This window comes from Lissotriton vulgaris, chromosome 4_1 (genome assembly GCF_964263255.1).
Source record: "Lissotriton vulgaris chromosome 4_1, aLisVul1.2, whole genome shotgun sequence".
Taxonomy (NCBI): Eukaryota; Metazoa; Chordata; class Amphibia; order Caudata; family Salamandridae; genus Lissotriton; species Lissotriton vulgaris.
Genome location: NC_141691.1, coordinates 2,002,360,977 through 2,002,381,792, shown reverse-complemented (window position 1 = coordinate 2,002,381,792; position 20,816 = coordinate 2,002,360,977).

Genomic DNA, 20,816 nt, shown 5'->3' with positions numbered 1-20,816 from the left:
CACTTTGTCCTTGGCTGTCCTAGTTATTATTATAACCAGAACTCTCGCCTTCGACATAGTAATCCTCAACATAATACTGGGCAGACTGACCACTCGGAACATTCTGTCTGTCAAAATAATTCGCAGAATTCTGTAGGGAAGAGGAACGCTCATTCTGGGGAAACAAACCACGTCCCCTACCCCTAGGAGCTTGCAGAAAACTACCACGACCTCTCTGACCAGATACACCATTCGCACGCTGTAACAAAGCCAGGCAACTATTCTTGTAATGACCTTCCTCTCTGCAATAAGCACACTGATTAGGGCCAGGAAAGAATCGCTGAACATAAGGCTCGGGCTTCAGTAACAATCTCTGAAATTGTGGAGGTTGCTGAAACTGAGGCTGATTCTGACGAGGCGGATAAGCTTGCTGCAAAAGAACTTTCGTTTTTAACTCTTTAGTTTTCTTCTTCACTTTATCCTTCTCATCTTTATCCCTATTCTCGTAATATTGTGCAGTAGCCAATTTCTGGGCCGACGAAGAGACAGCCCATGAACTCTCAGAGTCCTTTAACTTATTAGAAAGTTCGGGAAGCAAATTAAAGACAAATTTATCCACAAACAACCTTTGACCTCCCTCCGTACTCATATCCTGACCACTATGATCAATAAACGTCTCTTCAAACCTAGTGAAGAAATCAGATACACTCTCGTCTTTCTTCTGCTTACATGCTGCTAACTTATCCCAATTCACTCGTAAAGCGGGCATCATCGTTTTCTTCAGATTAATAATTCTACCTGCTTAATCTGAAACTAGAGGTTCAGGTTTAGCACCTCCCTCCTGTCTACCATCTGCAGCAACAATATTCGCCCAGGTATCACCTAATTCAGCAGCATGATTCTCATGACGAATCTTCACCCACAAGGGTTGAGGGACTACATTACCCATCAACATATCAATGTCAGCTAAATTCATAATACACGCTTCAACTGTCTGGTACAACTCCTTGTAATAACCAGCAGGATTCTTACGAGGGTCAGGTAAGGTCTGCTTAAGAGCCAAGACCTCTGCTCTCTTCCAAGGGACATGTACCCATACTCGCTGAAAATGAGCCGGAGCGGCCTGAATACCCAAATTTACATTAGCCTGAACTGCTTCTTTCCATACCGGAGGAACTTCTCTCATAGGGTACTGTTTCACTTTCCTCCTAACAGAGGAATCAGGTTCATACAATGTCCGAGGCGGAAGTCTAGATCTGAAAGCAAGTATTGTCTCTACGGCATCTGTAACATCTGATTCCACTATCATCCGTTTGGCAAAATCTGACTGAACATCGAGCACATCCTGCGGAATCGGACCCAACTCATTATCTTCCCATTCCTGACACAGAAAAGTACACATTACATCAAAAACATACCTTTGCTTAGGCGGTTCCCACTGAAAGAAAACATCCATAACTGCTGGCAAATTATACCTCGGAGCATTTAAAATCCATCGACGAGCCAACAAATCCAACACTGTCCGTTCTTCAGAACTAGGAAACTGACTACGACTCTGCTTACGTTCCGAAACAGGGGTCATATTCAGTGACCCAAACAATGGTGACAATAAATTAGAAACAGTTTCTGTCATTCGTTTTCGAACAGAAGGAGAAGAAGTAGACATAAGAACCGGAGAATAAGTATTCTGAGGCAAGGAAGGTGTAGGGACAAGAACAGTAGAAATCGAAGATGCAGAAGCAGAAGGCAAAGGAGTTTGAGGCAAAGCTGATAGCAAGGCTGGTGACCCTAGAATGGGTTGCGCAGGAGAAGGCAAAACCATCTGTGGAGCTCCGGATGGCTGATCAACAGCAGGAGGTTGAACAACAAAGGGTGGAACAACCAGGGGTAATAGAGGCGCAGTAGCACCCTGCACATAAGGAGGAGGCAATCTCAGTAAATGAGAGATCAAAGGATCTTTTTCAGGGTCTTCCATTACTTTCGGAGGAGAAGACGGCAAGGCTGGATAACATTTATCTATGGCCATGCAACGCTGTCTATCTAAGACTTCACTCGCACGCTCTTCTCCATCTTCCTTAAACTGTCTAGCAGCTTGTAGTACTGACATATTTTTATCTTTCCTATCTCTCTTTGCTTGCTTAATTTCTCTCTGTTTGGCTTCCTTACGCCAAAGGCGGAAAGAGTCAAACATTGCCGGCCGGGCTTTCTTCTTAAATAGCTTAACTTCTAGATTGTCTAAAATCTCTGTTTCAAAACTACCATGTGGGGGCCATTGCAAAACACCATCCTTTTTAGTGTAGCGGACCCATACTTCATTATAAGTAATAGGGCCCACTCTGTGTTTTGAGTAAAGTTCATAAGTCGGAGTTCCAACCGGAGGTATCGGACATGAATCCTCCAATCGGGAATCCCTGTTACTACCACAAACAAACCAATTACCAAATTTACCAAGACCAGGCATCTTGCTCACTAGTCTGGTTTCAAACTTCAAAGGGAATCAAAAAATGATACACTCATAAATATACAAGCCCTTCGGCTTTGGGTACTGCAGCAACCAAATCAAAACCAACCAAATCAAAACCAAGGAACCAGACAAAGTCGTGGGAGCGACCCACTTATACTTAACTAAATATCTGTCATGCCACCAGAAGACCGTCTATAGTCTCGCTTTACAAACATCAATCAGAGGGTCCAAGACAAGGCGACAGTCAGGGCAGCAGTCCTTCGCAGCCGTTGGAAAGCGGGAAGCCTCGCAGAAAAGTCCTTTGGTCCACGTCGACATGCAGGGGTCGATGAAGTGGGGGCCCTCCTCCAGAATTTCCTCACGTGGCTCCTCGCAATCTTCGGGCTTGGACCGGTACCACTGAAGTCGGCCCGCGTTGGCCGCGCCAACTGAAGAACCGGGTTTTCAAGTACCCAGCGGCATCAGGGACACGCCCAAAAGTCCTCTAGGTTCCCTTGCCTTGGTATACAGAGACACGGAATACTTCTAGGTGGCGTCAGAGATCAAATTTATTAGCTGCAGCTAGTAGCAGAAATCCCAGCAATACAACACAGTGTACAACTCAAGAAACTGCTCAATTTTACTAAGGCGAGACATCCCTATTTATACACAAAAAGGTACGTTTAAAATGCACGCCCCTGCACCAAAATTCAACCAATAGAAAATACATGACATCACACAGCATCATACAGTAAAGCTCATTTCACAGTGTCCCAACCCACAAGTTAATATTTAGGCATATCTAAATAATAATCTGGAAGGCCCGCACAAACCCTTAATTGAAAGCGTAACCCAGGAAATGAAGAAATAGTCAAGAAAAGTAGTTTCAGATAATGTGCAGGATAACAGAGACGTAAAGAAACTTAAAAGTTAACAAATGTCTTGAATAGTGATTGGAAAAGCAAATAACGATCTTGCAGGGAAATTGGCTTGGCAGGGTCAATTCCAGGTTAAAGGCCAGCTTCTGAAATTAACTCCAGTGCACGAAGAAATCCTTGGTTAATGTGTATGATTCATAATAGGTCAGACTGCTTTGCTCACAGACTAACTTCTAAGGCCTACATAAAAAGTAACACCAGATGGCAGTCACGACACATAGCAAAAACCCATGTTTCAGGAAAGAAAGTCTTAAGAAAAGAAACCATTTAGATATTGTTTAAGATAAGATATGCGCAAGGAAAACTAAAGGTTAACGAGGTCCTGAACAGTGATTGAAAAACTCAGACAACGATCAGCTAGTGAAACAGGTTTTTCAAAAGGTCAGTTTCAGGTGAAAAAGGGTTACTCTCTCTCTGCAGTTCATTCAGAGTCAGAGAAACCCAAATTAATATATGCACAAACTCAGAAGGCAAAGCCACTTGTTTTGGGCCTACTTTACTGGCCTACGTGAGGGCAAAACTAAAATGCAGTCAGGTTTGAGAATTACAGAACCACAAGACTTGCAGTTATGCACTGGTGCAGTGAGACTCTGAGCAGCAAGTGATGTGCTTGGGCAGTGAGCTTCAGCTTGGTAGAAGATGCACTGGTGCCGAGTGACTGAGGAATGTAATGATGCAATGGGCCTCTGATCTGCTGTTAATGCACTTGTGCAGTGAACTTCAGCTCTGCAGTTGATGCTCATGTGCAGTGATCCCCAGACTTGCAGTTATGCCCTGGTTTAGTGAGATCAAGAACTGCTGGTGATGCATTTGTGCAGTGAACTTCAGCTCTGCAGTTGATGCTCATGTGCAGTGATCCTCAGACTTGCAGTTATGCACTGGTGCAGTGAGATTATGAATTGCAGATGATGCACTTGTGCAGTGAGCGTCAGCTCTGCAGATAATGCACATGTGCAGTGAGCCCCTTACTTGCAGTTATGCAGTGGTTCAGGACACTGAATATGAGGCAGTGTTCTGGTGCAGTGAGCTCCAGCTCTGCAGATAATGCATATTTGAAGTGAGCCCTAGACTTGGAGTGATGCACTGGTGTAGTGAGATCATGAACTGACGGCGATGCACGTGTGCAGTGAGCTTTAGCACCTCAGATGATGCTCATTTGCAGTGATCCTCAGTCTTGCAGTGATGCACTGGTGTAGTGAGATCATGAACTGCCGGCGATGCACTTGTGCAGTGAGCTTTAGCACCTCAGATGATGCTCATTTGCAGTGATCCTCAGTCTTGCAGTGATGCACTGGTGTAGTGAGATCATGAACTGCCGGCGATGCACTTGTGCAGTGAGCTTTAGCACCTCAGATGATGCTCATTTGCAGTGATCCTCAGTCTGGCAGTGATGCACAGGTGTAGTTAGATCATGAACTGCCCGCGATGCACTTGGGCATTGAGCTTCAGCTCTTCGGATGATGCTCATGTGCAGTGATCCTCAGTCTTGCAGTGATGCACTGGTGTAGTGAGATCATGAACTGCCCGCGATGCACTTGTGCATTGAGCTTCAGCTCTTCAGATGATGCTCATGTGCAGTTATCCTCAGTCTTGCAGTAATGCACTGGTGCAGTATGACTCTCAGCAGCAGGTGATGTCCTTGTACAGCTAATCTCATCCTTCTATGTAACATCCTGAGCAGTGAGCCTCTACAGACTACACCAAGCACATCCAGCAATGAGAACTGTTGTAACAGCAGGCCCAACGCCTAGGGACCTACCTAGGAACAGGAGACATCGGTCCTTGTGTGCAAAGCTTCTTTGGCAACTCGATCAGTGTTCACGTCTACAAGGATGTAGGTCACCACATAGCAGAGACTTTTTCACCAGTGTGGCTGCAGTAAATAAGCATTGGCAAAGTCAATAGGTCTTCAATGCCCGAGCTATTTGCCTTGTCAATGTAAATGTCTTTTAGCCATGTTGTCTAGCAGCACATCTGCACTTCAGCATGGCTGAAAGTTACTGAAAGCCTAGAATCATAGGATATTGAGCCGACACCAAGTCTCTTAGCCATCCATGTTCAGTTTATTGTCCTGCCGCTACTAACACACAAAAGCGCTATGACATGGCCTGCGCTTGCCGCATCATATCGCTTTTTTCAGTGACTTTCAGCCATGCTGAACAACAGATGTGCTGCTGCTAGATGTGCTGCTAGACAACATAGCTAAAAACATTCACAAGGCCAATAGCTGGGGCATTGCTGAGATCTATTGACTTTGCCAATGCTTGTTCAGTGTTGACAAGGTGTTTGCTGAACACATGTGGAAGTGATAGTGGGAAACAGTTGAGGACCTGTGAAGTGAAGTGAGGCTGTAGAGTAACTACCAGAGCTGCCGACAGGGCAACTGGGAACCAGGTTCGAATCCCTGGGTTGCCTAAGCAATTTGTGATTCTGGGCAAATAACATACGCTCCCCCCTGCCTACGACAATGAATGTGTCATTGCGTAATGTAACTGGTGAGCATTGAAAGCGCTCCAATACCATCGTCAGGTGTTAGCACTATTGCAAGATGAAGGACGGAACACGTGCTCCAATACCATTGGATCGTACGAAGAAAAAAAACGAGGAGGGAGGTAGTGGGTGTACGGGTCAAGAAGGGAAGCAGGAGGGGATGGGGAGATGGGTAAGCATTGACAGGAAAAAACCCTCATTAAAGCAGGATCAGCAACAAAAATGAATGTGTCATTGGGTAATGTAACCGGTTAGCGCTTAAAGCACTCCAATACCATCGGCTTGTGTTTGTGCTATGTCAAGATAGACGACAAAGCGAGCACACCAATACCATCGGTTCATGCAAAAAAATAATCAAGTGCTGTTTGTATTTTAACAACTTTTTAAGAAATGCATTTGTTTATGGACACTTGCATGCATTTCAGTGGTATGTGTACGAGGGAGACAGCCTGAAAACACAAGTACTTCTATGGAAGGCTTTAAAACTAAGTAAAAAATAGCTCTGCAAACCAAGAGCAGTGTAAGGAGACATGTACTTGGTCCATGCAATATGGGAGGGCCAAACACAAGAACAGGGTATGCCCGAATGCCATGATGAATGGTATCAAAGACAATGAAGGGAAATTGAAGTTTAGCACCGATAAGAGATGGGCGGCCTGTAAGCCCACAGATAAAACACAACATGTCTCTTTGAGACAGCACACACTTTTCCTAGCCAAGACTTACAAGCAGCAGATCACTGTCATGGCAGAGCTCTTTAAGGGGCGTAGTTTCAGGGGTTCTTTGGGGTGTGACACCCCCCAACAAATGCATTCTTGGCTCTGTAGATGGCTATCAGGGCCCCATGTAGTCTCTGCTATCAGTGTCAATTTTTCTTGTCCAGTAATGAAAAACAGAACAGTGAACTTTGATGTAAACAGCAGAGAGAGAGAGATACCATCTGGTGGCTGAATTTTAAAAAGTGAAGGCAGATAACCAGGAATCAATACTGGCTTTCCTGTTTGTCCAAATTGTGTTGTCCTAGGCTCATTTGTTTTTCATAGAGACTCCTTTTTTAGGTCGAATTCTACTAGCCAGCACAGCTGTCTGTTTTGCTAAAGATATCTTGGGGACGTTCAGAAAGCTGAACTAGGAATGCATTATGTCCGTTGCTTACCATTGACTTTTTGGTTTGTAACTCACATTTCCATGATTTCTATTTGCTGGCTTTATTTGTTTTAGGCTGTCCAGCTTACGTTCATCCCTTCTCTTGACCAAATCTTATTTACAGTATCCTCTCAAGTGCTCTTTAACTTTAAACAGGCCAGAATCTTGTTGTTATCGTATCACATTTGCTTTGCATTCAAAGCCAGTGGTCTAACGTCAGGCTCAGTTTTCTGAGGAAGCTTGGTGTTTACATTCCCTTCTCTGACTTCAAAGTGAGAGGATTTATATGACAATCATGCTGGCTAGTGGGGGTAATTTTGAAGTTCACTGGAAACAAATATTTGAATACCTTCAAAACAAATCAATACACTAGGTGATGACATTTCCACACATGATATAGTTTGTGTGCTGTATACTTTTATCGCTAAAGCTGTACGTCTGTGCAATGTAAGAATCATTTCCTCCTAGTAGTGGGGGATTTTAATTATCACTGGGACAGGCCGCAAAAAGAACTGGCGGAATCTGTATTTGAGTCAAACATGAACTCTATGGAAATGGTGCAGTTAGTAAAGGGACCCACCCATATTAAAGGCCACACGTTAGACCTAGTCTGGTCCTCTAAACCCTTGGCACGGATAACTGACATCAGTCCTTGTGCCTGGCCAGACCATTCGCTGGTGAGAGGTTGGGTCCCTATGGATAGTCCATCTCTGCGACCACCATCTCTGTGGAGGAAAGTTAGACTTTGGAAGAATGTCGAGGCTGATTCCTTAGTCGCCTTACTCCACTCTATCCCCGTCCCTGTGCTAAGTGAGGATAATCTGGACCATAAATGTGCAGCCTGATTCTCCCGATTAGTACAGGCCTTTGATTCCTTAGCACCTGAACGGAAAGAAAGGGCTAGAGATAAAGGGAAAGGAGCCACGTGGTACGACGAGTCTTTAAGGGGGAAAAAAAACCTTCGTAAAGCCGAGAGGAGGTGGAGACTCAGGTATGATCCTTTAGATCTAATAAACTATAAAACTATCCTTGGCGCATATAAATCAGCTATCCTAGAAAAGAAGGTAGCATACTACGAAACTAGAATTAACTTGGCGGAAAACAAACAAAAAGAGATCTTTGCAATACTGAAAGAACTGAGCCAATTAGGGGACAGAAATGCCACGGAAGACTTGCCAACCTGTGATAGCTTTTAGGAGTTTTTCCTTCAGAAGGTTCGGGATATTGTCTCAGAAATCACTGCAAACCCCATAGATCAGAGTCTCCTGGACCAGTATGCCCCACCACGCCCTCCCTGCCTGAGTAGTCAGTTGGCCAGCTTTCCAAAACTCGACCAGATCACCTTAACCACGGCGGCCAAACAGACCAAATCAGGTTCAAGAATGGATCCCTGCCCGCCGGCCCTTTTTCAAAAGGCCCTGCCGGGAGTGGAAAAGCAGGCCCTGGAACTCCTAAATGAGTCCTTAGATCTGGGCTATTTACCAGAAATGCTGAAAGAAGCAAGGGTCACTCCCCTGTTGAAGAAACCAGGGGCGGATGCGTCAGCCTTAAAAAATTACAGACCCATCTCATAGCTCCCTTTCCTTGCCAAAATATTGGAAAAACATGTTCTGAAATCCCTTTCAAAATATCTAGATGACCACCATCTCCTACACTCTAGACAAGCGGGTTTCTGAACACATCATAGCACTGAGCTGGTGATGGTGTCGGTTCTGGATGAGCCTAGATGTAGGGCCGATAAACATCCGAGTGCCCTGATTTTATTAGATCTGTCAGCGGCATTCAACACGGTCAGCTATGACATCTTGCTGTGCCGGTTGTAGAATCTGGGCATAAAAGGACAAGCACTCCAGTGGCTAAGATCCTTTCTGACCAACCGTACCCAGAGAGTCCAAATGGGGGACCAGGTGTCGACTGCGGGCTCCCTGACCTGTGGAGTCCCCCAGGGTTCTGCATGGTCTCCACTCCTCTTTAACATCTATCTGCAGCCCTTGGTGGAGGCGCTCACAGGCAGGGATTGCCAGGTCTTTAACTACGCTGATGACACCCAACTCCTAGTCCGTCTTGACCATACCAGCCAGGCTCAAGAATCTGTGAGAAATCTCCTCAGGTACACTGTTAACTGGATGGCAGCTAACTCGCTAAAAATCAACCCGGATAAAACCGAGGTGCTTATCGTCCCAGTTCAAAATAGCCCTTGGTGCGAACTGTTCTGGTCTTCAGAGTTAGGTGGGCACCAACTCCAGTATCAGTAGTAAAGAGCCTGGGTCTGAAGATCGACTCTGAGCTGTCGACGTCTAGCCAGGTATCGACAGTGGTGGGTATATGTATGGGCCTACTCAGGCAACTACGGAAACGTGTCCCTCTCCTTTCCACCTCTGTCCTACAATCAGTTGTATCAGCTATGGTCATCTCCCGGCTGGACTATGGAAATGCCCTTTATTTAGGCATCCCACAGAAGCTACTAAGGAGGTTGTTCAAAATGACGCAGCTAGGTTAATCTTTAGCCTCCCTAGGCGCACGAGAGCAACACCCCTGTTGCATACATTGCACTGGCTGCCTATAGAACAGCGGGTGCACTTTAAAAGCCTGTGTATAGCCCACAAGGCCATACAAGGCAATGCGCCAAAATATATAAAAGACAGAGTACAAAAGTATGTGCCGGACGGACTCTGCGTTCTTCAGAGACCTGCAGATTAGCCTCTTCCAGATACAACCTTAAGACCAAAGAGGGCAGAGCGTTTTCGTTTCTCCTGCTACGGATCTGGAATGATTTACTAGAGTCCTTACAGAGGGAACCAGCCTTGCTCCCCTTTAGAAAGCTGCTAAAAACACATCTGTTCAGAGCAACACTGACATCTGTTTAGCCCGCCGCCCTGCAGTCTTGCCGTGCCCTGTTCCTTCTCTTGAGCGCTTAGAGACCAGTGGTAATTTGCGCTATATAAAAATAAAATAACATAACATAACATTTCAATTGAAGATGTGTTGTCTGTGATGGCAGTGCATATTCCTCTTTACTCCCTTCACTCTACTCTGCACCACTCCACTCCACTGCACTCTACTCTTTACCACTCTTAACTGAGTCAGCTCTCATCATGGCAACAGAGGATATCAGGAAGACTATGGATGACGGTGGAAGAACGGCCCTCATATTACTTGACTTAACCGCGGCGTTCGACACCGTCAACCACTCGGTCCTACTGAGCCGACTGGAAAATCTGGGTATCTCTGAAGCCGCTCTGGCCCTCTTAGCATCATTCCTGACAGGCAGAATCCAACAGGTTTACTGGGATGGACTTAAATCAGAGGAATTCACTCTTCCTGGAGGAGTCCCACAAGGGTCGGCGTTATCACCAACCTTGTTCGATCTATATGTCACCCCCTTGGTGGATCTGATAAAATCTCATGGCCTGAGATTAGTGTCTTATGCAGACGACATGCAAATCATAGTGTCTGTCTCCGACTCTATTGAAGCAACTGCAGGGCGTTTCAGGAATTGCCTTCTCAATGTGAAAAACTGGATGAGCCAAAACGTTCTCAAATTAAATACTGAGAAGACTGAAGTCATAGAATTCGGTCAGAAGCCCTCGATATGGAGTCAGCTATGGTGGCCCCCGGAAGCCGGCTGTTGTCCAACTCCAGCCGAGAAGGTCAGAAACCTTGGATTTCTATTGGACAAAAACCTCTCCTGCACGGCGCAGGTTAATCAAGTCACCTCTGCCTGTTTTCATATGATGAAGGTACTTAGAAAGATCTTGCCCTACATCCCACCCACCTTAAAAAAGACTGTTATTGCCGCCCTGGTAATGTCTCGGGTTGATTATTGCAACTCTCTCTATCTTGGTACGGGAGAGAAGCAAATGATCAAGCTGCAGGCTATCCAGAACGCGGCCGCCAGAGTTCTTTTGAACCTGCCAAGGCGTCACCCCACCTCCCGTGCCATTCGAGAGCTACACTGGCTGCCAATTAAGCGCAGAGTTCAGTTTAAGGCCCTCTGCCTGGCCCACAAAGCCGTTCACGGAAAAGGATCGGATGACCTGGCCAAACTCCTCCCGCGATATGTGCCCAACCGAATTCTAAGCTCGGCCAATCAAGACCTGGTCTGTGTGCCTAGAATCCGGAGAGTGCGTTGGGGTGGAAAATCCTTTTCTAATCAGGCTTCCAAGCTTTGGAACTCACTGCCTGCTGAACTTCGCTCACAAGCCTCCAAACTGAGGTTCAGAAAATCCCTGAAAACATGGCTGTTTTCCCTACCCTGATCTGCCTCACATCACCTTCTAATCTACAGCGCCAAGACGCCGCGGCATTCGAGCGCTTAATAAAAACTTCAGTCAGTCACCACGCACACTATGCCACTTCACTCTACACCACTCTTCACTACGTCACTGCACTCTACTCTGCACCATCCACTCTATGCCTCTCTACTCTGTATCACTCTATGCCAATGCACTTTACCCCACTGTACTCTACTATGAGCCACTTCACACTTTGCCAGTGCACACAACACGACTCCACTGTACCCCACTCTACTTTATGCCACTCCAATCTTTGCCTCTATAATCTGAAACCCTGCTCTCTATGCCACTGCACTCTATGCCTATGCACTCTATTCTGTACCACTCCACTCTATGCCAGGGTACTCTATGCCATCCACTCTAATCCACTCTAATCTACTCTGCACCACTGCTCTCTATGCAACTGCGCTCTACCCTGCACCACTCCACTCTACCATGCACCATTCCAATCTATGCCACTTCACTCTAATCTGAAACAATCTACTCTGCACCACTCTACTGTACACCATTGCAATCTATCTGCACCACTCTACTCTGCACCACTTTATCTACACTCCTGCACTCAATGCCAATGCACTCTTCAAACCGTTACTCAAAACCAATGCACTCTAAGCCACTGCCAATCTACTTTGCACCGCTGTACTTTATGTCACTTCACTCTAGGATACTCTACTCCACTCTGCAACCCTCTAGTACTGCACTGTACACCACTCCAATCTATGCCACTGCACTCTAACACTCTATACCACGACACTCTATGACACTCCACTCTGCACCATTCTATGCCCTTCCACTCCACTCCAATACTCCACTCTATGCCACTCTACTTTGCGATAATCTCCTCCACCCCTCTAGTCTACAGCGCTCTACTCCACTCTACGCAGCACCCTCTGAGCCACTCCACTCTGTTCTACATGACTCCACAACACTCTATGCCACTCGACTCTACGACACCCTACTCCACTATGACACTCTACTCCACACCATTCAACCCTACGACACTCCACGCCTTTCTGCTCTACACCTTTCCACTCTGCGACACTCTACTCCCTCCACAACACTCAACATCATTATGCCACTCCACTCTATGCCACTCCCCTCCCCTCTACTAGACTCTACTCTATGCCACTCCACTCTATGCCACTCCCCTCCCCTCTACTAGACTTACTCTATGGCACTCCACGACTCCCTACGCCACTCCATAACACCCCACTCTACTCCACTCCAGTCTTCTTTACGACACTCCACTCCACGCCACTCTACTTTACACCACTAACCTTTAGCCATGCTGAGCTGCTGTATTTTCAGACCTGATGGCACTTTTAAATGCTTGAGTTCAGGATGTGTGCTGTACAAGCACCTCTTATATTTGATTTATTAAACTATAATATTGGTTCATCTTTAGCATGATCTAGGCCATGTTCAGGGTTTACATGACTACTGACTTGCCTATTAGTGCACTAGGGGCTTTGTCGTTGGGTGGTGAGCCATGAATATTTAGAAAAACTACCACTTTTAATAAATGCCTCTCAGTGCAGTGATATATTCTGATGTTCCAAGTTAAAATGCTTCTGCATGTAAAAGAAATACATTTTTGTTTAATTTTAAGGAAGTGTATCATATTTTTGCATTGAGTTCTGTTGCACATGGCAAACGTTTTCACGGCTCGGCTCGTGCATGGACTCTTAAAGCCAAGCCGGGCCCATGGCTCAGCTCTGGCTTCGCTCACTCTATTCATTTGCCCGCGCGCCTCCCTTGCTTGCGCCGTGGGCTTAATGCATGGACTCCTCAGTCCCTTGATAAAATCATTTGTAGGAGACGAGGATTAAAAGCATCAATCTCTGCCCACATACACCGATGATTTGACAACTCTACCATCAAGGCTTCTTGTAGCAGAGACGAGAAAAGAGGTCGTGCAGTGAAAATACATTTAAAATAAGCGAAGGGACTCCATGGTGTTGTGTTAGTCATGAGTTCCCTGGGAGAACTACCAGGCCCAGGAGGGACGGGTGGGGACGAAGCTTCAGCGGGGTGCTTGTGGTGTGACAACCCTCAAATGCATTCTTTGTTTATAGTTGGGTACTGGTTTGTGCTTTCTTAACTTTGACCTATTATGAAATCAATTTGCAGAAATGTTACATAGAAGGCTGTCTCTCCTTGCCTTATTTGAGAAAATTCCATAACTAGAGCTAAAGACACAGGGGGGGACGAAAGCGTAAGAGAGAGATTGAAGCCTTTGAGGAGCTTACGTGTCTGCAAATATCTGGCTCTGTATGCATTTATAAATGTATGTATTTAGGATTATAGACATATTCATATGAAGTCAGATTTAAGCCTTTTCAGCAAACACAGGGGCAGATTTACAAGCCACTTACGCCACTTTTGCGTAATTTTTAACATGGGAATAGTGACGCAAAAGTCGCGCAAGGGGCTTGTAAATCTGCCCCACAGTGCTTTGCAATGCAAGGCAGCCGTACAATTGTGTGTGGTGAAATGCAGTGTCTGTCTGTACTAAAAGCGGACACAGAGAAATAAAACAATCAGCAGGTGTAGTTGTGGGACCAGGACAAAGTGAGCCCCCCCCCCTTTTAATAAAACGTATTAGAACCCAAGGTGGGACTCAAACCCATGACGCCCCGGTTTATGGTCTCGTGCGTCACAGACCTCAGCTACAGGCAGACTGTCATTCATTTATAGGCATGGGAAGGATCAAAGGCTGTATGATCTTAGCAGGATTATAAAAAACTTTAAACTATAGGTCGCTGCTGCAAAAATTTACCTGAAATAATGAGACGTAAATGGGTTATCTCACAAGGCCAAGACTGACTGGACAGGATTTGATGTATTCAGTGGCGGCTGGCATGTAAGGAGGGCGGGGAGTACAAAAATAAAAGTAAAAAATAAGTAAAAAAAATAATAATCCCACTTACTTTTTCGGCGCGATGTCCTCCTCCTCCTCCTCCTCACTCGGGTCTTCTTCAGGCAGGATCCAGGAAACTGCAGTAACCAATCCTGGAGCTGCTCGCATGCTGCATGAGAGCAGGGCCAGGATTGGAGGGAGCGGCCACTCTCGCCTCTCCGGAGGACACTGGAGCGCTATGTTGTCTCTAACCCAGCCGTCTAAAACACGTCTGGCTGGCCATCACAAGATAGACAGCCAAAAAGACATGCACACTTTAAACCTAAGTGCCCTGCCTATCACTGCTTTCTGGTTGGCTAGATATTCTGGAACTTGTAGTTCGGATTTTATAATGTTACCAACAGGACTACAAATCCCAGTGTGCAAATTAGCCACTCTAGCTAGGTGGAAACGGGAGACATGAAAGCTCGGAATACAAAAAAAATCTTCTATGGCTCCTTAGCCTCTTCCACAACAGACCGTCTTTGCTATTAGACAGAGAACAAGGATATTTTGCAAGAAACCAGATACAGAAAATCATAAAGTACTGCCACTCAGCACTGGTATGTAAGTGACCAGCCCCCTTCATGTTATTCCAACCACTGTTTCCAGTCCTGGACTTTTGTGTGAATCCTAGTGCATTCTGGGTGGTGTAATATTATTTTGTTTCAATTTACTTAATTAGACGAACACACCAGAAATCAATGGTTTGTAGGTGAAAAGTTCAGGCCTGGAGACAGTACCCGTAAAGACCTGTATTGAGCCCGGCAGCCTGCTGGATAGGGTCTGGCGGTCGATGCAAAGAAGGCTGGCTATGGGGTCGTGATATACAAGCAGAGCTCTCAGGTTTCCCAGGTCCTCTAAGCAACTCATTCAGCCCAGGTTTTTTGCTTTGCATTCTGGGACCTGTAGTCTTGTTTATTCTATTTATAAAAACAGGTCTACATGTCCCAGAATGCAAAGCAATTTTTTTAACTGGATGAGCTACTCCTGCTTGGACTTTTGGAAACTTCAGACATCTAGAGACACTAGGAGTCAGAAGCACCCAACTCCTGCAGGAAGGAACTGAAGACTTCTTCAAAGAAGAGTAGCACCCTCTGACACCCAGTGTGATCTCCCTCAACCCTGCATACATTATTCATCAGGGTGCAGGTGACACAATAGCCGTCAAGTCAGTCGAACAAGAGCTTCAACATTTCCCCAGAGTAGAAAAGCCTGGTGGCGCAGTAAATACAGGACCTTTCAAGAAAGGAATAGGGATATATACAGTCTCATCTAAGAACAATTATAGAGCAGCCAGTGGGCAATAAATACAAAAGAAAAGTGATCCATTTCTAACAACAGGGTAAAGAAAGCCAGTGAAAGCCTTTACGCAGACTCAGCATCCTTCAGACTACGCAGCCACTGGTGTGACCACAGTCTTCTATGTGGCTTTAACGCCATGAGCAGGGTCGCTGTATGTAATTTCATCGAAAGACAAATTAATGGAAAACAAATTCTGAGAAATCATTTCACCTACACTCGTTCGTTGAAAATTTCAAGATGAATGACATTTACCATTTAGTATCAAAATAATTAATAGAACGTCTTTTTTTTCTTAATTTCCCTTTTTCTTGCTTTATTTTCAAAGGTGTAAATTCTATTAATTTTGGAAATGGGGTCTCTACGTTGGTCCTTCATTTCTTTTCCACTTCATGTCAATGGGTGACGTTTCACTATTTTTTTTAAGTTGCTGGTATAAGGGGCTATCCCTGAACACTATTTCCTTTCTCCCACGTCTACCATTTCTTCTCCCTCCTTCTCCCCTGCTCCCGTTTTTGGCGGGGAAAGAAAAGCTTTCAGATGCCCTCCTCCACCTGTTTTTAAAATTATTTCGTATTTTCCTTCCAGAGGCTCCTCCTCTGTCTCACTTTCTTGTGGGAACCCATTGCTACACTCCTATTCTGTATCTTAACTAATCTATACCCTCCTACATTTGTCTCCTTACCGCGTTCTTTCCACTTCAGTTATTAGATTATGATCACTAACAGAGATTTGCTATAGTGTCCACATTTTCCTTTGCTTTTTAGAATAGGTACAGTAAGCTCACACTTCTTTGTGCCTCTGTTGTGTGTGCTCCAAACTGAAGACAACCCTGCTGTGCGGAGCATCACTCTACACAAAGGCAGTGCACGGAGATCAGCCTGGAAAGGACAAACAACAAAGAAAGAAGAACCAACCCAAACGGGTTCTGAGAGGGCAGACACAGAATCCACATCTCATGTCTACTTTAGCTCTATAAAACTGGGAACTGCTGATCCATTTGTTGTTCCAGTTCCAAGTTCTCTTTGACCAAGGAAGGGAGTGTTCCAAAGATTACCCAGAGAGCTGTAGTGCAACCAGAGCCGGTGTCAGCCGACAGCCAGCTTCCCAGACGTGCTGGGGCAGCACCTGGAGTCTGACCTGGAAAGAAGAGCTGTCTACCTGTACATAAGCGCCTTGAGACTGACCTGCCTGAAAAGAAGAGAGGAGGAGAGTGCCTACCCCGCAGGAAATGAGGACTACCAGGGCTAGCACAAGAAGCTGACTGTGGAACATGTGAGTCAGTCCGACCAGACAGACTCAAGAGAGAACAATCCGGATGCACCCAAATCGGACCTAAAGCAGATGGACAGTAGCGCCCTCAAAGTGTGCCCAAGCAGATTGCGCCGCTGTGACCCTGCAAGTGGCCTGCACTGTTGCACTGCCCTGAAGTGTGCCCAAGTGGACTACAACTTCTGACACTGATCATTTGTGGTCCTAAAATGGACTGTGCCGCTAAAAGTAATGAAGTGAGACTGAAATGAACTGTACGGCCGTGATGACTGACTGGACCTATGCCAACTGAGTGTGTAAGAAAGTGGATTATTATTTGGAGTACGTGACTACCCACCTCAAGGCACAATTACAACCCTAAAAACATGCTCTATATCTTAAGGATAAAACATCTTGAACATCCCCCGCCTCCCAGGGGATGTTCAAGATGTTTTATCCTTAAGATATAGAGTAGGTTTTTTGTGGAAAATAGTTGTGAGGGGAGGGCAACTTGCGTCTTTTCCCTCTAAACTCCTGTTTGTAATGGACAATCACAACCCTAGTCAGGGTTAACCCTCAAAGTTACTAAAGTAATCACAACTCATCCTCTTGGTAAGTTTGTCACAGAGCAGACAGGTTTATCTTAGGAAAATGTGTAAAGCATTTATGCAGTACCAAAAGAGTAATACATTCTGAATGCAAAACAATAAAAATACCAAACCAAATTAAAGAAATAGAGTAACATTTAAAAAACAACATTACATACAAATGACAAAAAATCCAATAAGAGGAACTGGAGATATGAATTTGTAAAGTCTTCAGTAGAAACAGCTCCAAAAAGCACAATTTGCCAATGATAGTCAATAGTCACGTTATGTCTGAACTAGGCACAGTATGAGACTGACGGGGATGTAGCTCGGTTCGGACACACCCACCAAATTAGTCTGGATCAACGATTTTACGTTCTGACTTAGGGCCTGATTTAGAGTTTGGCAGACAGATTTCTGAAGAAACTTATTTTTAACCAATTTATCAGATGTGTTTTTAATATAGATAAAAAGATTTATGACTTTTTTGACATTGTATTCTTGAGTTTTAATTGGTGCTATTGGAGCGTGGCATGATTGGCAATGATATATGTGTGAAGTGTGCATAAAAAAGAGAACCCAAAGGGATCTTCTGTTTTCAGTATAGCATGAGGGAAGAACATTCTTATGAAAGTGGAAGCCTTAAACACATATTTGTGTCCTGCTCCATCATCGGCAACCTCTCCCCACCCCGGTAGGACAGTGCCCTGCTCGTTGGTCCGCAGGAGGTTGAGTCGGCCCTGGTGACCCTGTCTTACCTGGGTGGGGAGAGGTTGCCGGTGATGATGCATGACACAAATATGTGGCTGTGATTTGGACACTCTGTTCCATGTAAAGAAGACCACTGCTTCCTTGCTTCACCGCCCTAATGCATGCAAGATATTTATCTTAGGGCTTACCCTGGGCTCAAATAGTTTTAATTTTGCAAAAATACTTAAAACCATGCTGGCGGACAATATTTTGCCTCTCATACTGAACATAATGTCAGGTGCGCAAAGAGGCAGTGTTGTTGTCTTAAATGAGCATCTAGGCAGGGTGATACATGCTTCAAAATATGGAATTCAAAAGTCTCACAGACAGCAGAGCTTCACAGCTGTGTACTTTTTGACAGAAGTGTGGAAGATGCTGGGTTGCACACTAACAAGCAACCCAGCAGGAAGCACATATTTCCAGAAGTCAAGGCTGGTTCTATGATTTGTGCGGCCCCAGGCAGTATAGGAACAAGTGAGACACTTGTTAGATGTAACATCACAGGAAGTGACACCACAGGAAGTGACTTCAATTGACCATTCATGATATTATTGAAGCAGCTTTGCAAGAAGCAGCTAACCTAGTGTGGCTATCACCAGAATGGTTAAAATATAAATATTAACCCTAATAAAATAGGTACATATATTTAAAGCTGTATTAAATGGAAATACATGCGATTAATCAAAAACTAGGCCAGGTCTCTCTAAAATCAATATCATTACTCCGTTGTTCAGTAACTGTTTCCAGATTAGTACATGATTAAAATTCCAAGACAGATTGTCCCAGAGCAGTAAAGCAACACTTAATGTGACTTCCCAGCCCTCCCATTATACCAGTGGTGTTCAATATAAGGCATTTGGTTGTCGGCAAGCATTTGGTATCAACACAAAGGCATGCATGCTGTATTAGGTGAGTGACTGCAGCAAACAACAGTGAGCAAAGATTGCATAAGAATAAAAGAGAAGAGGGCACAAATATCATACGCAAAGAGCTGAACTGAAATAAAGATACACAGAAGAGATGGATAAAAAGGGAAAATAATGTGTCACCAGGAAAAAGACTGTGTTAAGCTACACTGGGAGCTAGTCACTAAAGATACAAGTAGTATATTAAAGCAAGAGGGACTTAATATAGTAAACTCTGTGCAGTGTACACGTATGAGGAAAGGAAATGTAGCAATGTGGAATTGATGGTAGGCTTGAAGTGGTGGTGATTGACTCGCACAACATAGCTAAAGCAAACCCAGAGAGTTACGGTTTAAAACATTATAAGTTAAATGTCGCTTATATTTGAGGTGACTCTTGCTAAATGGCACAGGGACCAGAACCATGCAGCATAACTCAGATTTCGCCTAAGAAGTGATAACCAAATTGCGCCTGCCCTCAGGTAAATTCCCTGGATCTCGGTTAAAGAGATTAGTGAATGTCAAGGCCATTTTCAACTTCCAAAAGTCACTCCAGTCACACTCAAGGCTAACTAACCAAACAATTTTGGTCTTTTAACTAATAATGCAAAATCTGTGTCTCTGTACCTGCTGGCTACCTATTCACATAGGCTCAATGATTGGCAGGTCACTCCATGTGCAGTGATATATTTATAGAATGTCCCCCTCACGACTCCCCCCCACCCCCACAGCCTCCATTTCCTGTACACTCCCCCTTCCTCTCCTCACCTTCCTCAGAAGGCCAATTCTAACTGTACTGCTCAATAGCAGCAATTTCCCCAGACCTCGCTTCTGCTCCCCGAGGATTTAAAATATTTGCTGTATGGGAAGGCGGTGCAGATCATACTGTGCTTGCCAAAGCCAGCACATTGTCATTCTGCACATGACAATGAGCCAGCTGGCTGGCGGTCAGACTAACTCTGAGCACACCCACCCTAAGGCTGCAGCAGCTTTTTGGGTTGTGCACCAAAGGCCAAGCCAGCCCTCTCAAGGTGCCCAGTTTAAAAAAGAAATATCCAACCAAGTGGCGGCCCATCAGTCAACTGTAGATTCTCCTCCTTCCCTATATGAGCCTAGCATCCTCTCTGGACCTCACAGCACTTAATTTTTTCAGGGTGGCCTAAAGTCGGTTATCACTTTGCAGGGCACTTTATGCAGACAGAGATGTCGAAAGGCATTTGTTTGATATTGGGGGGGCTATGAGCCACAGGAGACATTTTGGTGTTTCATTTCATAACCACCTTCTCAAAATCAGTCCCTTTAAGAAGGCACAGCTAGACTGGCTAGATAAGGTGCTTATCGGATATGAATAATGTGACATAGTGCATTTGAGTTCCAATCCCCTCATCACCTCCTGCAGTAAGGTTTGACTGCCTGCTATTTCCGCCTTTGGAGAGACACGTTTAGAAAAAGGAAGAACTCTCAACCAACATGAAATGAAATAGACTTAAGATCTGAAAGGGCAACCGTAAGCAATGGTATCCACCACAGATACTGCCAATGTAGAGGTCTCGCAGTATAATTCTGCATTTTCCTATTACATGAAAATATTGTTAGTTTTTTGAGAAAAAGGCAGCAAAGAGATGTCAGATGATATTGAGAAGTTTTGATCTTGCTGAAGGTTTGCTGAGCAGATGAACAACCACAGTGTTTTAGTTTTTTACATTGATAGGAATTGGTGAGGAAGAAAGTTATTGCAAAGAAGGGTCAGGATCTATGCTCTCTCGATTTCCGGTCAATACATGGGCAGGAAAGGGTCCCTCTGGGTGCGAGGTTTAATAGAAAGGTCAGGA